Source organism: Callithrix jacchus, chromosome 17 (genome assembly GCF_049354715.1).
Source record: "Callithrix jacchus isolate 240 chromosome 17, calJac240_pri, whole genome shotgun sequence".
In the NCBI taxonomy this organism is placed as follows: Eukaryota; Metazoa; Chordata; class Mammalia; order Primates; family Cebidae; genus Callithrix; species Callithrix jacchus.
In genome coordinates this window covers 7,719,608-7,729,182 of record NC_133518.1, presented here as the reverse complement: position 1 = coordinate 7,729,182, position 9,575 = coordinate 7,719,608, and the positions used below count along the sequence as shown (strand labels likewise).

Genomic DNA, 9,575 nt, shown 5'->3' with positions numbered 1-9,575 from the left:
TGGAGGAGGCTTGGGTTGAGGCTGAGGGCCTTTAACCCGCATGCACAAGAGAGTTGCCATGAGGGGATGGAAACCAGGCTACAAACCAAGTGTTGCACAGAGTTCCTACCTGTCCCTCTCCCTCACCATTTTCAGCTGGCCGGGTTTGAGCATTTTAGGGCTTGGGAAGATATTACTACATCTACTAAAAATCATCACGGATCCTTATGTGCTTTGGCCAGCTGCTGAGCAAATTAACTTCACACCTGAAGTGGGCCACACTAGCCTGTGCGGTCCCCCACTCCTCTTAGAATTTGTGAGCTTGGGGCCTGCTGGAGGGTGGACGGTGGGAGGAGGGGGAAGATCAGGAAAATAACTGATATTAAGCTGAATACGTGGATGATGAAATCACCTGCACAACAAATGCTTCATGACACACGTTTACGCATGTACCAAACCTGCTCATCCCGCACAGGTTCCCCTGAACTTAAAAATTAAACAAAAAAGGACCTGTGAGCCGACCCAAACAAACATGTTTGTGCTTTTCAAACTGATGACTACGCCGGTCTGTGAGGAGATGTACCTGTAACTGCCCTGGGTTGTGTGACCATGGAGGCCACTTTATAACGATGGGCAGTCTCTGGGAATTCCTTAGGGCTTAAACACGAATGCTGGACTCCCTGCATGGTGGTCAACACCCCATGACTGAGAGCATACCAGTAGTTGCCAGTGTCAGCACTGGCCTAGACTCCTGGGTTTGTGTTTTCACTTTTTCATTCAGGAACTCAGGAGCTGGGGCCACCCCCTGGCCCTTCAGGTTCTCCACCTGAGCTGTGAGGATAATAAACCAGACCCAGGGATGGCTCAGGTGAGGGTGGAGGAGTCACTGTACAGACAGAGTAGAGTGGGGCTGGATTTTATTCTTTAAAAGTAGACACTGGAGAACGGGCTGTGTAAATGGGAAATCTCTCCTGAGAAAACACACAGCCTCACCTGCACAGAAGCACACACGTTCACATCACATGATGCAGCCTCACACAAGACACCACCAATCCTAGAGCACCCAACTCAGTACCAGCCAAAAGGGAGCACAGATGCTGCCTCAAAATTTGGCCATGATTTTTCCCCGGGGAACTCAGGTTTCTAAAAAACACTTTCACTATGCTTATTCCTATCACAATCCCAGAATCAGCGTGGCACTGCACATTGAAACCAGCTTTTTTCTTGACAATAATTCCAGAATACTTACCAGAGTCACACTTCAGATAAAACACCGGCACTACCTGCAACACAGAAACAAAGCTTTATGAGGGGCATGTCATGCTGTGGACTGTTTGCAAAAGGTTCTGTTTCTCTCAATGAATACTGAAAACCTGATCACAAACTTAGTCAGCTGCTACAGTAATCAAAACAGCACGGTACTGGTACCAAAACAGAGATGTAGACCAATGGAACAGAAAAGAGGTTCATTGGACGGGACAGAATGGGAGGCCACAGAAGCCTGGGATAGATTTTATGTCCCCACAACACAGCAGTGAGCACACTTCATGGCGTGCTGATGCTTACTGAATGGTACAACTGAGGACTGGGTGATTGTTTGATTGTATGTTTTTATTCCAAGAGGCTCAACAACATGCTCTATGGAAGCATGATCCTTCAAATGCACTCATCTATCCTTTCAGTAATTTTTCACTCCCTCAGCCAAGAGCTTCTCCATCTGGGTTTCTGCAACACCAATCTCAAACCCATAAAGCATGGGTCACAGCAACCCCACTAAGCTCACACGCCCAGCTGTGGAAGCAAACTTCACTTTATGGCAAGTCTACTTTGCCACTACAGGCAGTGCAGCATGTTAGTTTATAGATTAGCCTTTGGTGTTAGAGAGGTCCAGCTGTGGGTGTGTCCCGTGAATAATTTACTTAACTGAGATTCACATTCCTCATCTGTATAATGAATAGAACCAAACTATGCCTCAAAGTGATTGTGATGCTTCAAAGAGGCAACATAGAAAAGTGACCACATAGTATCCAAGACTCAAATGTGTATCACTTATCCTTTACATTTTAATAACTTAAGCAGCTGTTATTAAGTACAGTCATGTGGCATAGTGACATTTTGATCAATGATTACTTACATGGCTGGGGTCAGATGGGCGTACACAAACCTACTGGCCTGCATCATTAGATTAAAAGAAAATTTTTTGTTAAAAATTTTAAGTAAGATGCTATACAATTGAAAGACTAACCACAGTGATAGAAGTTTCAGGGAGAGATAAAACTAAAAGTGCACAAGGATTTGGAGAAATGTCTCCTCACATATGCTGCCACAGGAGCATGAATTAGGGACACCATTTTGAATATTTGTCACTGTTCATGGCAATAAAAGATATGTTCCTTTCTAACAATCTACTTCACAGAAATGAGTGCCAGTATTATTCCAAAGCCAGTTACACTTACGAACGTGAATGAATTTCAAATCATAATGTGAGCGAAAAAGCCAGACTCCGAGAATCACATATTGACTTATTCTATGTATGACAGTCCAAACCTGGAGAGGTCTAAACAAGTCATTAGCAGTCAGAGCAGGTCCCTTAAGGAAGAAGATGAATAAAGGAGGAGGGAAATTTCAGGGAGGAACCAGGGATGTCTGCACTTGTGCCATCTCACCCTCTCAGATGTCAGGGTCCCAAAAGAGGGTGCTGGCAATATTTAGGTGGTTCAAAGGTCTCATGAAGAAAAGCAAATGACAGACAGCAGCAAACTCAGTTCTTTAATGAAGTGCTCCAGACTGGATCGAGGGTGCGTACTTAGTTTTGCATCTTATGTAAAATGAGGATCCTCCAGAGATAAAAATGTCATCCATAGCACAGCATGGACAGAATTATATGCTATCAGCACGTTTTATCCTATGGAGTTTCCTGCACACCTTTTAGCAATCTGTGAATAAAAGGTCCAGAACTTAACTTATAAATATCAGAGATATTAGAGAACAACGAAAGCCTAATTTTTGAAGACAGGAAATAGTGTAATGCCATCTTCTGTGGGAAGAAACTCTTGGTTTCCCCAAAAATTACAGAACTGGAGAAAAGAAGCCTCATTTCAGAATCTGCGGTAGGGGTGGGAAGTGGAGGCTACAAATGTGCTCAAGGTCAGACTCCTTCTCTGCCTTCCCAGGAGACTGGAGACCTACCAGCGAGCCCAGAGTGAACATTCACTCTGCCATCCACCCCTGGGAGATCCCTTTAAACCCACAGAGAGGATAGAAACATAAACGTGCTATAACAAGTCTTAAAAGTTCAGAGGGTGATTATCAATTTCCCCTTAGCACACAGCAGAGTTTTTTCTAAGTTCAAGTAAATGCCTGTGAGAAAAATGCTCCCACAGATTCCTTCCTTTCCTTACAGATGACACTCAATGCCCAGCCCTACATCCCTTGTGCATAATCCCAAGGAGTGCTGATTAATCCGAGCCAAAGGTTTTGATGTTTCACTGGGCAGAAAAGAGCAGGCGTACTGCAGAGATCATCTCTAATGAACACAGCACCCTCACAGCCCAGAGACACAGTTCCTACCTTCATGACGACAAACTTTGAAAAGAGCAAACCAAACCTCGCACACATTTTCATTTTCTTTCTGATTTCATACCCCCTGCTTCAGCCCCTCAAGCAGCGGGGATAACATGAAGGCAAAGATTCTTAGGAACCCTTTCACATTAGGTCCTACCTGGAAAGTAGTTCCCTACCTTGGGGTATGCCTTTGATGACTTTGAAGATGCTCCACAGAAGCCAGTCTTTAGAAAAAATAACATCAGGACAAGTCATTAGAAAGAGTGACTCACCCACTCCTCTTCCAGCAGCTAAAGCCACGTGGCCTCACACATCATTCCCTGGTCTTTGTTCTGAGTTGATAAACCTTCCTACAGCCTCTCTGGCTGGAGTTCTGTATTGGCCAAATCACTTCCTCTCAGGAGACCCCCCGATCCTCCTTCCCAGCAGGATCCCAGAATCAGGTTTCTATACACTCAAGTGGCAAGTTGGTCCCTCATGATGTGAGCTACTTCATGATACTTACTTTTCATCCTTTGCTGGATTGTTCTCTGCAATTATACAAAAGAAAACATTATGAGGCTGAGACTCTGTGGTGCACCTCACATAGATCTGTTATTCCCTTGGCAAGGGTAGAAAACAAGAAGTGGCACAGCGGCTGAGCCATAGGTCAACATCCTCAAAATCATGAGGATGCTTATGGAAAAATAAGGTCTTCATTCACAGAATTCATCTTTAAAGTTGATTTAATGGGCAAATACACAATGCTTAATCCAAGGAGGAAAACATGTTGAGGAAAGTACCTCTGCATTACAGCCGATAATGGATGCTGTCATTTGAAAACCTCCCAGTGTATTGCGTGTTAGTTGGGAAGACATTCCCACTGAATTTCACCCCCACAAAGAGAATTGCATATGCTGTACATAATGTACATTTTCAGATTTTCATATCCAGATTGAGAAGAAATCACAAAAGCAAAATTTCTTTAGAAGACAAAGAAAAGGAGTCTTACATAGAGGTTTTCCTCCTCCAGATCTTCTTCCTCTGTCCAGGGTCTGAGTCCAACCATGCTGGCCTGGTCATCTGAAGACACTGGAAGTACACAGAGGAAAGCTCAGTACCCTGGTGGTTGGTGGCTGTGAGTTACTCAGGGAGCTTTGCTGAATGTGGGGTATGGAGGTGGGTGATTATCAAGCATGGACTGAGTTGCTGCTGGGCTGTCCCCCTGGGTGGAAGAGGGCTGGCGAGGGAGGGCAGCGGGAAAGAGATGAGACATGGAAGTCTCCGCCTCGTACTAGAGGCATGATGCAGCAACACAGAAGAGTCAACAGAAAAAGGAAACTCAAATGCACACTAAGGTTCAATGGAAGAGTGCCTTTCTGTCTCTCACACATTTTGAAGCTCTTTTAAACAAACAGCATATTCAAGACTACATCAGTACTCTAGGACCCAATCATGCTGGTGCTACATTTAGCATCAGTTTTAAAGATGCATAATAAAAACCTGGGTTTACCCAGCCCCTTATCTGAACCCACTTTCTTCTATTGATTCCAGGTTTTTAAACTCAACCAATTGACAATCAAAAAATCTTGAAATCTTCCTTATGACCTGGAGCCCCAACCTTCTCCCACTTTCTGTTGTCCCGTCTTTCTCAACGGAAGAAATTTACATCTTGCATGCATTAATTGATGTCTTATGTCTCCCTAAAACATGTAAAAACCAAACTCTAGCCCGATCACCTTGGATATGTGTACTCAAGACCTCCTGGGGCTGTGTCACTAGCATGTCCTTAACCTTGGCAAATTAAACTTCTAAGTTGATTGAGACTGGTTTTAGATAATCTTTTGGTTTGCAATGTATAATCATAGTGAGGTTTATTTTTTAGAAGAGGACACTAGGGATTTATTATGTCAAACAGAAGTAACAATAAATGTTTATGTGATTTATGTCCCAGGAACATTTTTCCATTTATGGATTCACATGAAGGGAAATAGCTGTCGCTGCAGTTCTGTTTTTTAGAATTTTCAATCCTTGAATAAAAGCTAAGTTGATCAGACAGATGGATTCAATTCTAGGCAAAACAGTCTATTTTAGTTACGTACTGAACTTTTGTTATAGTCAATGATGGAAGAATTGGAAACATTGAAATTATATTCTATAAAACAACTGGTGTTAATCACACGAATAGTTCCTTCTTCAGTCCACCTTTCCTTTGTCATGGAGGTGCAGTAATTGCCTATGGAGGATACCTATGCTTCTTTTCTGTCTTGTCATTGTGTCTAATGAATGTAGTTTGCAGAATTTGATCATTTCTAGGTCTTGTGGTGATAAAAGTTTTCAGCTATCTCAAAAATATCCCATTCATCTTATTTGTTTGGGGCCAACTGCTGAGGAATGTCCCCAGCACTGAAAGGAGTTTCTCAATATTTCTAAGTACCACTTCCTAATATTCAGAACTTGCACTTGACCCTGTTGTCAGGGGTATCTAAGGCAGCTCTGTAGTATTCACACCAATGGCCATGCCATATCCTGCAGTTACAATCACTGTTGTCTGCCCTAAGCCACGTGACTGCTGCAGCCATCTTGGAATCATAGGCAGTGTTTGGGATCTCTGTAGACTCATGTGTGAGGGAACCAACTTACAGCTACCCATGATGGTAGGGTTGAGAGCCATCCTCCTCAGGGTAATAACTGTAGTTCGACAATTCATTATCAATTCAGCTTTAGAGCTATAACCCTAGGTTCATATCTTGCCTCCTTCCTTTAGGGGCTTAAAAGCATGGGCACATTCATTAGCCCTTCGGTTTCTCCATCCAAGGAGTGTGTGGATAGTAAACAATCACTGTTTAGGTGAGCTCTGTAGTGAGGAGTGAATGGGTTTATTAAAATAAACTGTGTATTGTAGATCTTCAGAATGGTCAATTAAAAAAGAACTGACTTGCTTGATATCTCAAAGCTTAACACATTCCAGACCTGCATGCATACCCAAGAGATAAGGTCCCAAGTCAGGGGTGATGCCATAATGCACAACTGCTCTGTCCAAAAATAGTCATTTTAACTTAACTCTAACCTTGAGACAAAAGAATGAGATATGAGTATCAAAAATGCTTTTGGTGACATCTGATTCCACACAGTAGCTACATCTGAATAAAAGAAAATTTAAGTGCATGCTGTCTACAGAATGAGTCAGTGACCTGATGAAAAATCAACAGAGACCTCGTCAAATGGAATGAACACCAGTTTACTTGGGGAGGAGAATTATCTACCATATTGGAAGGTTCCAAGTATGTGATATCATATCCTGTATGATTTCTTTCTCTTAAATGTAAAGTGGCTCAAACTGAGGCTGTTGCCAAGTTACAGAGATGACTGTGGCTTGGCCTTGGCAAAGTGCTCTGGATAGTGTCACAAGGGACCTGATTTGTGCCTTCCTTCCTTCTGAGGAGGGTAACAGGTTGGGTGAAAGCATATTATTCATATCTCTGTACATAGGGAATTTTGAATAATCCACAAAAGTAAGTTTAAAACTGTGTTTTGGTAGGTAAACTGGCCTAGACACAGATATTATCAGTATGTATTTGGGAAAACGTGTGATATGAGTAGAAGTAACACACTCACAAATACTGTGAACTAAATATACATTTAGGCTGATGAAAGGAGGGAAGCCATGAAAATAGCAATATTAGGTTTCTTTCTTGTGCGTTTTCCTTCACATTTCCACATTCTGGATTCACTTCAGATTCTGAAGTCTAGAGTTTAAAAGATAATTGATGGTGGAAAGACAGAAGCACAAGAGATGCCCCTATATGCTTTCAGTCAACACGAAGAGGGAAGTCAGGTATGCAGAATCTCATCAGAAATACTGCATTTTACTCTTTGGAAAAATAATAAACATACAATAGCATGAACAAAAAATTAAAACTATAAATGATGGAATAAGTAGGTGAAGTATTTCCTGAACAACCTTACTACACCAATTGGAAGGACACCATTCAGTAGGTGAATATTAATAGACCTTCACAGTAACAATATACATGAGAATAGAGGTATGAAGCTGAGAACTTCTTTCACATTCTGCATATGGAAAATCGGAGATAGTCTACAAGAATGCTATTCATGCTAATAAATTCATCAAAATTGCAGAGTACAAGGTTAACACTCAAATGGCAGTTGTGTTAATATGCACTCAATATCAACGATCGAATAGCAAGATTACAAATGTAATTCCATGGATAATAACCTCTGAAATCATTAGATACTTAGAATCTAACCAATAAGATTAAATACTCATAGCCTGGTAAGAACAGAATGTGACTGAAAGGAAGTAGAGAAGGTACAAATAAATGAAAAGGCATTCGTATTCACAGACAGGAAGGCAAAAGCTGACTAATACACAATACTACAAAATGATCCAAAGACGCACAAGAACTACTATCAAACATGCACTTTTCTATGTGCAGACATAGAAAAGATAACCCAACATTTTTTTTGAATTCTTATATGTCTCAAACAATCATAATAATGTTGAAAAAGAATAACGTTGGAAGATACGCATTCATGAGATTGAAATCTATGAGGAAAAGATACAGAAATTCAGACAGCAGGGTCCTAGCATGGGGGCACCCATAAGTATTGGAGATATGGAATACAGATCCCAAAATTCAATGCATGCATACACAGCCAACTGATCTTCAACAAAGGTGCCGAGAATGCACAATGGGAAAAGGAAGACCTCTTTAACAAATGATGGTAAAACTCCATATTCTCATTTAAATAATAAAATTGAGCAGCGTGCTCAAGGGTGTACTTCTTCCTCCATTTACAAGACACTGGACCTTTGCAGTGACCCCAGAGAAAATCTTCATCGTGTCCCCCATGCCCAGAGAGAGCCCTGGATATCAGGAGTAAACAGCAAGGACAGACAAATGAATGTGCTGCCATGAAACCTAACAGTTCAGAAGGTGAGGATCAGTTCATCCCAAGCATCTGGGCACACTGTGGAAGACTTGTTGTCTCCAGGATTAAGTAACTGCCATGAAAGAACTGTGTCCCAAACCAAAGGCTTTAACATTTTGCAGTGGCAGAGGCAGAAAAGAGGTATCCTCAGAAAGACCTTCTTCAAATAATAAAGCAAGAACAGGGGACGCACAAAAAAAGAAGAAAAAAAAGAGGTGATCACTGACAGGGTGCTCACACTTCTCACCACTATGACATTAAACTCTCACAAGAACAAACTTCATCCACGTTTTCTTTTTCTTCTCTTTCTACATGCTCGCTCACCCTCCCAAACAGTAGGCAGAAGCTGAAGGCTCCTAGGAACCTGCTTTATTAGATTCCACCTGTAATCTTGTTGCCTACCTGGAAAGGTGTCTTCTTCACTGTTGAGATTTTCCAGAATCCACTCTTTAGAACCACCAACAGCAGAGTAAGTCAGAGAGAGGTGCACTCACTTCTACTCCAGCTGAAGCCACATTGGCTCACATAACATCCCCTGGCTGGTCCTCTGGGTTCATATGCATTCATACAGTCCCTCTGATCATAGTTATACATTTGCAAAATTATTTGCTCTCACTAGACCCCCAATATTCTTTAACCAGAACCCAGCATCAGGTTTCTATATATTAAAACCAGCAAGTTTGTTCCACAGCAAGTGAGCTACTTCAGGGTACATACCGCAAACAGTGAGTGATGAACTCTGTAATTAGACAAAACAAGATGCTATGAGAATCAGATGAATTCTTCTGCACCCCCGCCCCCACCCCCACAGAAATTTCAGTCTCTTGACTTCAGGAAACTAGTTGTAAGAAAATGGTTGAGTCTTACAAAGGCCAACAATCCAACATGCTAGAATAGAGGACACCTGTGGAAAAGACAAGACCTTTTCCCACAGAATTTATCTAGAAGTTGATTTACATTGGCAAATACACAATGCCTAAATGAAAGAGGAAAACTGGTGTTGAGGAAAATTCCTCTGCGTTACAGTTGATAATGAATGCTGTCATCTAAAAACATTCTAAAATATCATGTATCCGATGGGAAGACACTCCCATTGA

The 9,575-nt window shown here is 41.8% G+C and overlaps 1 protein-coding gene across 50 annotated transcripts in view; it reads right to left on the bottom strand.

The window, feature by feature from the left end:
• LOC128930859 (uncharacterized) overlaps window positions 1-9,575 on the bottom strand; it is an 86,429-nt gene that overhangs the window by 15,569 nt on the left and 61,285 nt on the right. For 30 of the 50 annotated variants that reach the window (XM_078353758.1, XM_078353753.1, XM_078353751.1 and 27 more), the window contains 6 exons: window positions 9,196-9,217; window positions 4,535-4,614; window positions 4,049-4,073; window positions 3,720-3,767; window positions 2,114-2,915; window positions 1,229-1,262 (listed from right to left, as the gene is read on the bottom strand). The gene's annotated coding sequence lies outside the window, so the exon portion shown is untranslated. Of the gene's footprint in view, window positions 1-879; window positions 973-1,228; window positions 1,263-2,113; window positions 2,916-3,719; window positions 3,768-4,048; window positions 4,074-4,534; window positions 4,615-9,195; window positions 9,218-9,575 lie in introns of those variants that run through there. The other 20 variants (XM_078353718.1, XM_078353711.1, XM_078353719.1 and 17 more) reach the window with 6 other exon arrangements.